The sequence below is a fragment of the Cherax quadricarinatus genome, unplaced genomic scaffold (genome assembly GCF_038502225.1).
Source record: "Cherax quadricarinatus isolate ZL_2023a unplaced genomic scaffold, ASM3850222v1 Contig538, whole genome shotgun sequence".
In the NCBI taxonomy this organism is placed as follows: domain Eukaryota; kingdom Metazoa; phylum Arthropoda; class Malacostraca; order Decapoda; family Parastacidae; genus Cherax; species Cherax quadricarinatus.
The window spans coordinates 1-15,870 of NW_027195564.1; the positions used below are offsets into that span (position 1 = coordinate 1).

At 39.2% G+C, this 15,870-nt stretch overlaps 1 long non-coding RNA gene across 2 annotated transcripts in view; it reads left to right on the forward strand.

Annotated features, from left to right (window-relative positions):
* The first annotated feature begins 378 nt into the window (after nt 1-378).
* Nucleotides 379-15,870, forward strand: part of LOC138851409 (uncharacterized) — a 138,397-nt gene continuing 122,905 nt past the window's right edge. Inside the window, exon 1 of one of the 2 annotated variants that reach the window (XR_011391204.1) lies at nt 379-1,080. This is a non-coding gene — a long non-coding RNA (uncharacterized lncRNA). The remainder of the gene's footprint in view (nt 1,081-15,870) is intronic. The other variant, XR_011391203.1, reaches the window with a different exon arrangement.

A 15,870-nucleotide genomic window follows, 5' to 3' on the forward strand; every position in this document is an offset into this window, starting at 1 on the left:
TATATATGTGTGTTTTCTTAGTTTTCTCTGTATTAGGACTGAAGAAGCCACTCGTGGCGAAACGTTTCCTTTAATAAATGTCCTGAACTGTACATAAGTGTCTTTTTCCACATCTTGTCGGTATCACCATACCATTTCCTCATTTCTGAGTGAGTTGTCTCTAAATTCATTAATTTTATCGCACTCCAGTACATAATGACATAATGATGCAGGGTGTGACAATAGTCCATCTGGCAAAGTTTACGTTTCGTTTGGTCTACTTCTGGTGGTGGTGATTTAACCTGCCAAAGATAGCGAGAGCTTATCCACCAGGCCAACGGGCCGGGTTCGTTACGGCGTATGATGTCAGTGGCCTTTATAAACCCAACAAAGAAGGAAAAGAAAGATAAACCATACCACAGACGGGGATAGAACCCGCGATCAGAGAGTCTCTCTCTCGCCTGTGTATCAGTGACAAATTTCCACCATTCTCTCTGGGACACTTGTCCTCATCTATTTTGCCCGCCGGGCACTCTACAGGAGGGGCACCTGGCACTCTACAGAAGGGGCACCTGGCACTCTACAGGAGGGGCACCTAACACTACAGGAGGGGTACCTGGCACTCTACAGGAGGGGCACCTGGCACTCTACAGGAGGGGCACCTGTACATCGGCTTACTTTAGCCAGCTCCATTTTTGCCGCTCTGCGGAAAATTCTTTAACGGTCTTCGGTGGGAAGCCGGTTACTGTACTCAGGTGGGGGTGTGGGCGTCCCTCCCTGCTGAGGCTTGGCAAGGGCGTCCACCGGATCTAATTGAAAAACTTCAAGTTTCTATCTCTATATAAAAAGGAACTTTTGTTCCTTTTTCTTTCATCGCCCAGCCTTGGGCAACAAATCTTCCTCGTACCATCGAGAAACCGGACATGATACGGTTCATGCTGTCAGTGGCCCTGATAAACCCAACATCAACAACAACAACAACAACAACAATAACAACAACAATAACAATAACAATAACAATAACAACAACAAGATGTTTGTATAATTATCCTCACTATATGAAGACGTTTATGGCTTATGCTGAGAATCTTGTTATGTGAGGTAGGTGAGCAAAGAACCAGTTTCATCCTCGTTAAAGACAGAAAAAAATGAAAATTTTGCTCTGTGTTTATGGGTGTAGTTAAGTTGGCCGTCTCTGTTAACAACATAAGAAGGAAATAAGTCACTTTGACTTTTTGTGTTATCCGAGGTAATCAACCCATATGTTGCTATGTATGATAATATGTTGCTATGTATGATAATATGTTGCTGTGTATATGTTGCTGTGTATGATAATATGTTGCTATGTATGTTGCTCTGGTGGCCTGGTGGTTAACGCTCTCGCTTCACACGGCGAGGGCCTGGGTTCGATTCCCAGCCAGAGTAGAAACATTGGGCGTGTTTCTTTCCACCTGTTGTCTATGTTCCCCATCAGTAAAAAATGGGTACCTGGGTGTTAGTCGACTGGTGTGGGTCGCATCCTGGGACACTGACCTAATTTGCCCGAGATGCTCAGCATAACAAGTGGCTTTTAAAAAATAAAAAAAAAAAAAAAAAAAAAAAATATGTTGCTGTGTATGATAATATGTTGCTATGTATGATAATATGTTGCTGTGTATGATAATATGTTGCTGTGTATGATAATATGTTGCTGTGTATGATAATATGTTGCTATGTATGATAATATGTTGCTGTGTATGATAATATGTTGCTATGTATGATAATATGTTGCTGTGTATGATAATATGTTGCTATGTATGATAATATGTTGCTATGTGTGATATGTTGCTGTGTATGATAATATGTTGCTATGTATGATAATATGTTGCTATGTGTGATATGTTGCTGTGTATGATAATATGTTGCTATGTATGATAATATGTTGCTGTGTATGATAATATGTTGCTGTGTATGATAATATGTTGCTGTGTATGATAATATGTTGCTGTGTATGATAATATGTTGCTGTGTATGATAATATGTTGCTGTGTATGATAATATGTTGCTATGTATGATAATATGTTGCTGTGTATGATAATATGTTGCTGTGTATGATAATATGTTGCTGTGTATGATATTATGTTGCTATGTATGATAATACGTTGCTGTGTATGATAATATGTTGCTATGTATGATAATATGTTGCTGTGTATGATAATATGTTGCTATGTATGATAATATGTTGCTGTGTATGATATGTTGCTGTGTATGATAATATGTTGCTATGTATGATAATATGTTGCTATGTATGATATGTTGCTGTGTATGATCATATGTTGCTATGTATGATAATATGTTGCTGTGTATGATAATATGTTGCTGTGTATGATAATATGTTGCTGTGTATGATAATATGTTGCTGTGTATGATAATATGTTGCTGTGTATGATAATATGTTGCTGTGTATGATAATATGTTGCTATGTATGATAATATGTTGCTGTGTATGATAATATGTTGCTGTTTATGATAATATGTTTTTATGTATGATAATATGTTGCTGTGTATGATAATATGTTGCTGTGTATATGTTGCTGTGTATGATAATATGTTGCTGTGTATATGTTGCTGTGTATGATAATATGTTGCTGTGTATGAAAATATGTTGCTGTGTATATGTTGCTGTGTATGATAATATGTTGCTAGGTATGATATGTTGCTGTGTATGATAATATGTTGCTGTGTATGATATGTTGCTGTGTATGATAATATGTTGCTGTGTATGATAATATGTTGCTGTGTATGATAATATGTTGCTGTGTATGATAATACGTTGCTATGTATCATAATATGTTGCTATGTATTGCAATATGTTGCTATGTATATGTTACTATGTATGATAATATGTTGCTGTGTATGATAATATGTTGCTATGTATGATAATATGTTGCTATGTATGATGATATGTTGCTATGTATATGTTGCTATGTATGATAATATGTTGCTGTGTATGATAATACTTTGCTATGTATGATAATATGTTGCTATGTATGATAATATGTTGCTGTGTATGATAATACTTTGCAATGTATGATAATATGTTGCTATGTATATGTTGCTATGTATGATAATATGTTGCTGTGTATGATAATATGTTGCTATGCATGATAATATGTTGCTATGTATGATAATATGTTGCTATGCATGATAATATGTTGCTATGTATGATAATATGTTGCTATGTATATGTTGATATGTATGATAATATGTTGCTGTGTATGATAATATGTTGCTATGTATGATAATATGTTGCTATGTATGATAATATGTTGCTATGTATGATATGTTGCTGTGCATGTTGCTATGTATGATAATATGTTGCTATGTATGATAATATGTTGCTGTGTATGATAATATGTTGCTATGTATGATAATATGTTGCTGTGTATGATGTGTTGCTATGTATGATAATATGTTACTATGTATGATAATATGTTGCTATGTATGATAATATGTTGCAGTTAGAATGATAACAAATTCTCACTATAGGCAGCACACTCCACCAATATTCAATACACTAAACCTCCTCACCATACAAAACATCCATACTTACTGCTGCACCTATTACATACATAGAACACTTAACTCTGATATTAACCCTCCCCTCAAACATCTCCTTGCCAACCTCAACAGAACACATGACCATAACACAAGGCTCAGATCACTCTTTGATGTTCCTCGTGTCCATCTCACACTATGTAAAAACTCAATGCACATAAAAGGCCCTAAAATCTGGAATTCATTACCTGTAAATATAAAAGAAACACTACCTGTTTATAAATTCAAGTTTCTTCTCAAAGATCACTTACTCACCCAAAACCAAATAAATACTGAATAACTGAACCTTATAAATTGTATATCTTAAATGTTTCTCACAATTATATCACATAAATGTTAAACCTAAAACCCAATCTAACTTTATTATTTTTTAAATACACTACCTAACAGAATACTCCATTCTACTGAATGTACAACAATGCATACAACCATATGACCTGTCTTTGTAATACTCACTTGTGCTTTATAGTAACCTGTTTACATTAATGTTTTATCACTGATTTCATCATTGCTTAGTTAATCTTAAGTTAATTTTAAGCCAGCCCGTAATGCTATGCATAGTATAAGTGGCTTTGGCATACTGCTCTTACCTGTATTTGTTGTACCTCTGTATGTGTGCTCAAATTTTTAAATAAATAAATAAATAAATAAATAAATATGTTGCTGTGTATGATAATATGTTGCTATGTATGATAATATGTTGCTATGTTTGATAATATGTTGCTATTTATGATAATATGTTGATATATATGATAATATGTTGCTGTGTAAGATAATATGTTGCTGTGTATGATAATATGTTGCTGTGTATGATAATATGTTGCTATGTATGATAATATGTTGCTGTGTATGATATGTTGCTATGTATGATAATATGTTGCCATGTATGATATGTTGCTGTGCATGATAATATGTTGCTATGTATGATAATATGTTGCTATGTATGATAAAATGTTGCTATGTATGATAATATGTTGCTGTGTATGATAATATGTTGCTATGTATGATAACATGTTGCTATGTATGATATGTTGCTATGTATGATAATATGTTGCTATGTATGATAATATGTTGCTATGTATATGTTGCTGTGCATGATAATATGTTGCTGTGTATGATAATATGTTGCTGTGTATGATAATATGTTGCTATGTATGATAATATGTTGCTATGTATGATAATATGTTGTTATGTATATGTTGCTATGTATGATAATATGTTGCTATGTATGATAATATGTTGCTATGTATGATAGTATGTTGCTGTGTATGATAATATGATGCTATGTATGATAATATGTTGCTGTGTATGATAATATGTTGCTGTGTATGATAATATGTTGCTATGTATGATAATATGTTGCTATGTATGATAATATGTTGCTATGTATATGTTGCTATGTATGATAATATGTTGCTATGTATGATAATATGTTGCTATGTATGATAATATGTTGCCATGTATGATAATATGTTGCTGTGTATGATAATATGTTGCTATGCATATGTTGCTATGTATGATAATATGTTGCTATGTATGATAATATGTTGTTATGTATGGTAATATGTTGCTTTGTATTATAATATGTTGCTATGTATGATAATATGTTGCTGTGTATGATAATATGTTGCTATGTATGATAATATGTTGCTATGTATGATAATATGTTGCTATGTATGATAATATGTTGCTATCTATGATAATATGTTGCTGTGTATGATAATATGTTGCAGTAAATCAACCATTCAAATCATTATGAAGCTGTGTGTAGTCTGTGGTCAGTCAAACAAACGGGCTTCCACATGCATAAATTGTCATTTTTGTGGAAATTGGTGTCACGCCCCTTGTGCAGATATCCAAGAACTAGCTACAAGCAGTATTAAAACAGGGAAGTGTTTTTGGGTATGCCCAAATGAGATAAATCTGTGGACTAAAATCACAAGGGTATTAAAAGAGGTCAACATCAAAGCTGCTTTCATAGAAAACCTGGAAGCTTTCTACAACAGATGGGAACATAAAAAGTCTGGGCTGAATGGTACTGCCCTTGTTACTGGCCATGTAGTCAGAAACTGTAAGGCTGGAGATGATGTTCTGGTAGTCAGTAAATGGGGGGCTGATAGTGCTGTCCTGGGAGACACTAATGGTGAAGCTGGAGGTGCTGTCCTGGGAGACAGTAATGGTGAAGCTGGAGGTGCTGTCTTGGGAGACAGTAATGGTGAAGCTGGAGATGCTGTCCTGGGAGACAGTAATGGGGAAGCTGGAGATGCTGTCCTGGGAGACAGTAATGGTGAAGCTGGAGATTTTGTCCAGGTAGTCGGGAATTATACGCAGGAAGGAATACATATAAATGACCTCATAGGGGACAGGAGCCATAGTAGGGAAACAGGTGTAGTCAAAGATAAGATAAAACCAATATTGCAAACTAGAAATACCGCAGGAAATAGCAAACAAGAGGACTCCACTAGCAATAGTGAGGATATATTACCAAAAACAACTGGTGGGGGCTCCATTGTTGGTGCTAGGGAGGATAGAAGTAAGACAGGGAAACATGCACCAACAGGGAATACAGTCACAGAAACCCAAAGCAAACGGAAACCAAGCCTGTGCACATACTATGCACTCGGTATCTGCTGGCATGGGAAATCTGGAAAAACAGATGGGACGTGCAACTATGACCACCCTAGAAAATGCCATGCCCATATGACAACAGGAAAATGCAAACTCCCTTCCTGTAAGCTTTTTCACCCTGAACTGTGTACCTCTTCAGTACAGGAAAGACTGTGCTATAACTTAAATTGCCAGGCATACCATCTAAAGGGGACAAAAAGATACAAAACATCCGGACCATGGGAAAACCTGGGTAGCCACAGCCACTCAAGAGGGAGAGGTTTTTTAGTGCCAGGAAGGAAAAAAACTGGCAGGAAATGGCAGAAATCGTACACCAAATCCAGTCATTCCTGGAGTGGAACCACAGTCGATGGCCTCCACTCCAAACCAACAGATACAGATACTAATGCCGGAAAAAAAATCCCCCCCCCAGTACCAACAATACCACCAGTCCGATAACATTCTTCTTTGCAAATATACAGGGTCTAAAGCCAGCAACAAACAACAAAATACCTTTCATCCGTGGACTGCTTGCAGAGGCAAAGGCAATGTTCGCGGCTTTCACTGAGACCCACATAAAGGATCACTTGGACAACGAAATATGGATCCCAGGTTACAACCTATACAGATGTGACAGAGTGAACAGGCAAAAGGGGGGGGAGTTGGCCTGTACATTGCTGAGTCACTTGTTTGCACAGAACTGCTAAATGCCTCAAATGATGTAGTGGAAGTTTTAGCAGTAAAGGTCGAGAACCAAAACCTAGTCATTGTGGTAGTCTACAAGCCTCTGGATGCAACATCCCAGCAATTCCAGGAACAGCTGTTAAAAATTGACCACTGTCTGGAAAACCTTCCAGCTCCTGCACCCAACATCTTGCTCCTGGGGGATTTCAACTTAAGGCACCTAAAATGGAGGAATATAGCAAATAATATTGTTGCAGTAATAACACCAGGAGGCAGCTCTGATGAAAACTCACACTCACGCGAGCTTTTAAATCTCTGCACAAAATTCAATTTAAGCCAGCAAATAATAGAGCCTACTAGACTGGAGAATACACTAGACCTCATCTTCACTAACAATGATGATCTGATAAGAAATGTCACCGTATCAAAAACAATATACTCAGATCACAACATAATTGAGGTTCAGTCATGTATGCGCGGAGCCCCAGACCGACATAATGAGATTAGTCACGAGGGAGCATTCACCAAATTCAACTTCAATAACAAAAACATAAAGTGGGACCAAGTAAACAAAGTCCTAACCGATATAAGCTGGGATGATATACTAAGCAACACAGACCCCAACTTATGCATAGAACAGATTAACTCGGTGGCACTCGATGTATGCACAAGGCTTATTCCTCTAAGAAAAAGGAGGAGTAGATGTAAAACAGAAAGAGACAGGCGCTCCCTTTACAGGCGACGGAAAAGAATAACAGAGCGGCTAAAAGAGGTCAATATATCTGAAATGCATACGGAGACACTGGTCAGAGAAATAGCAAGCATCGAACTTAAGCTAAAAGAATCCTTTAGGAGTCAGGAATCGCGGGAAGAACTAAAAGCCATAAATGAAATCGAAAGAAACCCAAAGTATTTCTTCTCCTATGCCAAATCAAAATCGAGAACAACGTCCAGTATTGGGCCCCTACTTAAACAAGATGGGTCCTACACAGATGACAGCAAGGAAATGAGTGAGCTACTCAAGTCCCAATATGACTCAGTTTTTAGCGAGCCGCTAACCAGACTGAGAGTCGAAGATGAAAATGAATTTTTTATGAGAGAGCCACAAAATTTGATTAACACAAGCCTATCCGATGTTATCCTGACGCCAAATGACTTCGAACAGGTGATAAATGACATGCCCATGCACTCTGCCCCAGGGCCAGACTCATGGAACTCTGTGTTCATCAAGAACTGCAAGAAGCCCCTATCACGAGCCTTTTCCATCCTATGGAGAGGGAGCATGGACACGGGGGTCGTCCCACAGTTACTAAAAACAACAGACATAGTCCCACTCCACAAAGGGGGCAGTAAAGCAACAGCAAAGAACTACAGACCAATAGCACTAACATCCCATATCATAAAAATCTTTGAAAGGGTCCTAAGAAGCAAGATCACCACCCATCTAGAAACCCATGAGTTACACAACCCAGGGCAACATGGGTTTAGAACAGGTCGCTCCTGTCTGTCTCAACTATTGGATCACTACGACAAGGTCCTAAATGCACTAGAAGACAAAAAGAATGCAGATGTAATATATACAGACTTTGCAAAAGCCTTCGACAAGTGTGACCATGGCGTAATAGCACACAAAATGCGTGCTAAAGGAATAACGGAAAGTCGGTCGATGGATCTATAATTTCCTCACTAACAGAACACAGAGAGTAGTCTTCAACAGAGTAAAGTCCGAGGCAGGTACGGTGAAAAGCTCTGTTCCACAAGGCACAGTACTCGCTCCCATCTTGTTCCTCATCCTCATATCCGACATAGACAAGGATGTCAGCCACAGCACCGTGTCTTCCTTTGCAGATGACACCCGAATCTGCATGACAGTGTCTTCCATTGCAGACACTGCAAAGCTCCAGGCAGACATCAACCAAATCTTTCAGTGGGCTACAGAAAACAATATGAAGTTCAACGATGAGAAATTTCAATTACTCAGATATGGTAAACATGAGGAAATTAAATCTTCATCAGAGTACAAAACAAATTCTGGCCACAAAATAGAGCGAAACACCAACGTCAAAGACCTGGGAGTGATCATGTCGGAGGATCTCACCTTCAAGGACCATAACATTGTATCAATCGCATCTGCTAGAAAAATGACAGGATGGATAATGAGAACCTTCAAAACTAGGGAGGCCAAGCCCATGATGACACTCTTCAGGTCACTTGTTCTATCTAGGCTGGAATATTGCTGCACACTAACAGCACCTTTCAAGGCAGGTGAAATTGCCGACCTAGAAAATGTACAGAGAACTTTCACGGTGCGCATAACGGAGATAAAACACCTCAATTATTGGGAGCGCTTGAGGTTCCTAAACCTGTATTCCCTGGAACGCAGTAGGGAGAGATACATGATTATATACACCTGGAAAATCCTAGAGGGACTAGTACCGAACTTGCACACGAAAATCACTCACTATGAAAGCAAAAGACTTGGCAGACGATGCACCATCCCCTCAATGAAAAGCAGGGGTGTCACTAGCACATTAAGAGACCATACAATAAGTGTCAGGGGTCCGAGACTGTTCAACTGCCTCCCAGCACACATAAGGGGGATTACCAACAGACCCCTGGCAGTCTTCAAGCTGGCACTGGACAAGCACCTAAAGTCAGTTCCAGATCAGCCAGGCTGTGGCTCGTACGTTGGTTTGCGTGCAGCCAGCAGCAACAGCCTGGTTGATCAGGCTCTGATCCACCAGGAGGCCTGGTCACAGACCGGGCCGCAGGGGCATTGACCCCCGGAACTCTCTCCAGGTAAACTCCAGGTATGTATGATAATATGTTGCTATGTATGATATGTTGCTATGTATGATAATATGTTGCTATGTATGATAATATGTTGCTGTGTATGATAATATGTTGCTATGTATGATAATATGTTGCTGTGTATGATAATATGTTGCTATGTATGATTTGTTGCTATATTTATGTTAAATGTATGATAAAATGTTGCTATGTATGATAATATGTTGCTATCTATGATAATATGTTGCTATCTATGATAATATGTTGCTATGTATGATAATATGTTGCTATGTATGATAATATGTTGCTATTTAGGATAATATGTTGCCATGTATGATATGTTGCTGTGTATGATAATATGTTGCTATGTATGATAACATGTTGCTATGTATAATAATATGTTGTTATGTATGGTAATATGTTGCTATGTAATAATAATATAATAATAATATCTTTATTTACTACAAGTACATGTACATGGTATACAGGCCTAGCTGACAACAATGACATACTACTGCATAGAAATCCCCTTGTTATGCTCAGCTTTTCGGGCAAATTAGGTCAGTGTCCCAGGATGCGACCCACACCAGTCGACTAACACCTAGGTACCCATTTTACTGATGGGGAACATAGACAACAGGTGGAAAGAAACACGCCCAATGTTTCTACTCTGGCTGGGAATCGAACCCAGGCCCTCGCCGTGTGAAGCGAGAGTGTTAGCCACCAGGCCACCATGTTGCTATGTATGATAATATGTTGATATGTATGATAGTATGTTACTGTGTATGATAATATGTTGCTATGTATGATAATATGTTGCTGTGTATGATAATATGTTGCTGTGTATGATAATATGTTGTTATGTATGATAATATGTTGCTATCTACGATAATATGTTGCTATGTATGATAATATGTTGCTATGTATGATAATATGTTGCTATGTTTGATAATATGTTGCTATGTATATTTCCTGGAGTTTACCATGTTGCTATGTATGATAATATGTTGCTATGTATATGTTGCTATGTATGATTATATGTTGCTATGTATGATAATATGTTGCTGTGTATGATAATATGTTGCTATGTATATGTTGCTATGTATGATAATATGTTGCTATGTATGATAATATGTTGCTATGTATGATAATATGTTGCCATGTATGATAATATGTTGCTGTGTATGATAATATGTTGCTATGCATGATATGTTGCTATGTATGATAATATGTTGCTATGTATGATAATATGTTGTTATGTATGGTAATATGTTGCTTTGTATTATAATATGTTGCTATGTATGATAATATGTTGCTGTGTATGATAATATGTTGCTATGTATGATAATATGTTGCTATGTATGATAATATGTTGCTATGTATGATAATATGTTGCTATCTATGATAATATGTTGCTGTGTATGATAATATGTTGCAGTAAATCAACCATTCAAATCATTATGAAGCTGTGTGTAGTCTGTGGTCAGTCAAACAAACGGGCTTCCACATGCATAAATTGTCATTTTTGTGGAAATTGGTGTCACGCCCCTTGTGCAGATATCCAAGAACTAGCTACAAGCAGTATTAAAACAGGGAAGTGTTTTTGGGTATGCCCAAATGAGATAAATCTGTGGACTAAAATCACAAGGGTATTAAAAGAGGTCAACATCAAAGCTGCTTTCATAGAAAACCTGGAAGCTTTCTACAACAGATGGGAACATAAAAAGTCTGGGCTGAATGGTACTGCCCTTGTTACTGGCCATGTAGTCAGAAACTGTAAGGCTGGAGATGATGTTCTGGTAGTCAGTAAATGGGGGGCTGATAGTGCTGTCCTGGGAGACACTAATGGTGAAGCTGGAGGTGCTGTCCTGGGAGACAGTAATGGTGAAGCTGGAGGTGCTGTCTTGGGAGACAGTAATGGTGAAGCTGGAGATGCTGTCCTGGGAGACAGTAATGGGGAAGCTGGAGATGCTGTCCTGGGAGACAGTAATGGTGAAGCTGGAGATTTTGTCCAGGTAGTCGGGAATTATACGCAGGAAGGAATACATATAAATGACCTCATAGGGGACAGGAGCCATAGTAGGGAAACAGGTGTAGTCAAAGATAAGATAAAACCAATATTGCAAACTAGAAATACCGCAGGAAATAGCAAACAAGAGGACTCCACTAGCAATAGTGAGGATATATTACCAAAAACAACTGGTGGGGGCTCCATTGTTGGTGCTAGGGAGGATAGAAGTAAGACAGGGAAACATGCACCAACAGGGAATACAGTCACAGAAACCCAAAGCAAACGGAAACCAAGCCTGTGCACATACTATGCACTCGGTATCTGCTGGCATGGGAAATCTGGAAAAACAGATGGGACGTGCAACTATGACCACCCTAGAAAATGCCATGCCCATATGACAACAGGAAAATGCAAACTCCCTTCCTGTAAGCTTTTTCACCCTGAACTGTGTACCTCTTCAGTACAGGAAAGACTGTGCTATAACTTAAATTGCCAGGCATACCATCTAAAGGGGACAAAAAGATACAAAACATCCGGACCATGGGAAAACCTGGGTAGCCACAGCCACTCAAGAGGGAGAGGTTTTTTAGTGCCAGGAAGGAAAAAAACTGGCAGGAAATGGCAGAAATCGTACACCAAATCCAGTCATTCCTGGAGTGGAACCACAGTCGATGGCCTCCACTCCAAACCAACAGATACAGATACTAATGCCGGAAAAAAAATCCCCCCCCCAGTACCAACAATACCACCAGTCCGATAACATTCTTCTTTGCAAATATACAGGGTCTAAAGCCAGCAACAAACAACAAAATACCTTTCATCCGTGGACTGCTTGCAGAGGCAAAGGCAATGTTCGCGGCTTTCACTGAGACCCACATAAAGGATCACTTGGACAACGAAATATGGATCCCAGGTTACAACCTATACAGATGTGACAGAGTGAACAGGCAAAAGGGGGGGGAGTTGGCCTGTACATTGCTGAGTCACTTGTTTGCACAGAACTGCTAAATGCCTCAAATGATGTAGTGGAAGTTTTAGCAGTAAAGGTCGAGAACCAAAACCTAGTCATTGTGGTAGTCTACAAGCCTCTGGATGCAACATCCCAGCAATTCCAGGAACAGCTGTTAAAAATTGACCACTGTCTGGAAAACCTTCCAGCTCCTGCACCCAACATCTTGCTCCTGGGGGATTTCAACTTAAGGCACCTAAAATGGAGGAATATAGCAAATAATATTGTTGCAGTAATAACACCAGGAGGCAGCTCTGATGAAAACTCACACTCACGCGAGCTTTTAAATCTCTGCACAAAATTCAATTTAAGCCAGCAAATAATAGAGCCTACTAGACTGGAGAATACACTAGACCTCATCTTCACTAACAATGATGATCTGATAAGAAATGTCACCGTATCAAAAACAATATACTCAGATCACAACATAATTGAGGTTCAGTCATGTATGCGCGGAGCCCCAGACCGACATAATGAGATTAGTCACGAGGGAGCATTCACCAAATTCAACTTCAATAACAAAAACATAAAGTGGGACCAAGTAAACAAAGTCCTAACCGATATAAGCTGGGATGATATACTAAGCAACACAGACCCCAACTTATGCCTAGAACAGATTAACTCGGTGGCACTCGATGTATGCACAAGGCTTATTCCTCTAAGAAAAAGGAGGAGTAGATGTAAAACAGAAAGAGACAGGCGCTCCCTTTACAGGCGACGGAAAAGAATAACAGAGCGGCTAAAAGAGGTCAATATATCTGAAATGCGTACGGAGACACTGGTCAGAGAAATAGCAAGCATCGAACTTAAGCTAAAAGAATCCTTTAGGAGTCAGGAATCGCGGGAAGAACTAAAAGCCATAAATGAAATCGAAAGAAACCCAAAGTATTTCTTCTCCTATGCCAAATCAAAATCGAGAACAACGTCCAGTATTGGGCCCCTACTTAAACAAGATGGGTCCTACACAGATGACAGCAAGGAAATGAGTGAGCTACTCAAGTCCCAATATGACTCAGTTTTTAGCGAGCCGCTAACCAGACTGAGAGTCGAAGATGAAAATGAATTTTTTATGAGAGAGCCACAAAATTTGATTAACACAAGCCTATCCGATGTTATCCTGACGCCAAATGACTTCGAACAGGCGATAAATGACATGCCCATGCACTCTGCCCCAGGGCCAGACTCATGGAACTCTGTGTTCATCAAGAACTGCAAGAAGCCCCTATCACGAGCCTTTTCCATCCTATGGAGAGGGAGCATGGACACGGGGGTCGTCCCACAGTTACTAAAAACAACAGACATATTCCCACTCCACAAAGGGGGCAGTAAAGCAACAGCAAAGAACTACAGACCAATAGCACTAACATCCCATATCATAAAAATCTTTGAAAGGGTCCTAAGAAGCAAGATCACCACCCATCTAGAAACCCATGAGTTACACAACCCAGGGCAACATGGGTTTAGAACAGGTCGCTCCTGTCTGTCTCAACTATTGGATCACTACGACAAGGTCCTAAATGCACTAGAAGACAAAAAGAATGCAGATGTAATATATACAGACTTTGCAAAAGCCTTCGACAAGTGTGACCATGGCGTAATAGCACACAAAATGTGTGCTAAAGGAATAACAGGGAAAGTCGGTCGATGGATCTATAATTTCCTCACTAACAGAACACAGAGAGTAGTCTTCAACAGAGTAAAGTCCGAGGCAGGTACGGTGAAAAGCTCTGTTCCACAAGGCACAGTACTCGCTCCCATCTTGTTCCTCATCCTCATATCCGACATAGACAAGGATGTCAGCCACAGCACCGTGTCTTCCTTTGCAGATGACACCCGAATCTGCATGACAGTGTCTTCCATTGCAGACACTGCAAAGCTCCAGGCAGACATCAACCAAATCTTTCAGTGGGCTACAGAAAACAATATGAAGTTCAACGATGAGAAATTTCAATTACTCAGATATGGTAAACATGAGGAAATTAAATCTTCATCAGAGTACAAAACAAATTCTGGCCACAAAATAGAGCGAAACACCAACGTCAAAGACCTGGGAGTGATCATGTCGGAGGATCTCACCTTCAAGGACCATAACATTGTATCAATCGCATCTGCTAGAAAAATGACAGGATGGATAATGAGAACCTTCAAAACTAGGGAGGCCAAGCCCATGATGACACTCTTCAGGTCACTTGTTCTATCTAGGCTGGAATATTGCTGCACACTAACAGCACCTTTCAAGGCAGGTGAAATTGCCGACCTAGAAAATGTACAGAGAACTTTCACGGTGCGCATAACGGAGATAAAACACCTCAATTATTGGGAGCGCTTGAGGTTCCTAAACCTGTATTCCCTGGAACGCAGTAGGGAGAGATACATGATTATATACACCTGGAAAATCCTAGAGGGACTAGTACCGAACTTGCACACGAAAATCACTCACTATGAAAGCAAAAGACTTGGCAGACGATGCACCATCCCCTCAATGAAAAGCAGGGGTGTCACTAGCACATTAAGAGACCATACAATAAGTGTCAGGGGTCCGAGACTGTTCAACTGCCTCCCAGCACACATAAGGGGGATTACCAACAGACCCCTGGCAGTCTTCAAGCTGGCACTGGACAAGCACCTAAAGTCAGTTCCAGATCAGCCAGGCTGTGGCTCGTACGTTGGTTTGCGTGCAGCCAGCAGCAACAGCCTGGTTGATCAGGCTCTGATCCACCAGGAGGCCTGGTCACAGACCGGGCCGCAGGGGCATTGACCCCCGGAACTCTCTCCAGGTAAACTCCAGGTATGTATGATAATATGTTGCTATGTATGATATGTTGCTATGTATGATAATATGTTGCTATGTATGATAATATGTTGCTGTGTATGATAATATGTTGCTATGTATGATTATATGTTGCTGTGTATGATAATATGTTGCTATGTATGATTTGTTGCTATATTTATGTTAAATGTATGATAAAATGTTGCTATGTATGATAATATGTTGCTATCTATGATAATATGTTGCTATCTATGATAATATGTTGCTATGTATGATAATATGTTGCTATGTATGATAATATGTTGCTATTTAGGATAATATGTTGCCATGTATGATATGTTGCTGTGTATGATAATATGTTGCTATGTATGATAACATGTTGCTATGTATAATAATATGTTGTTATGTATGGTAATATGTTGCT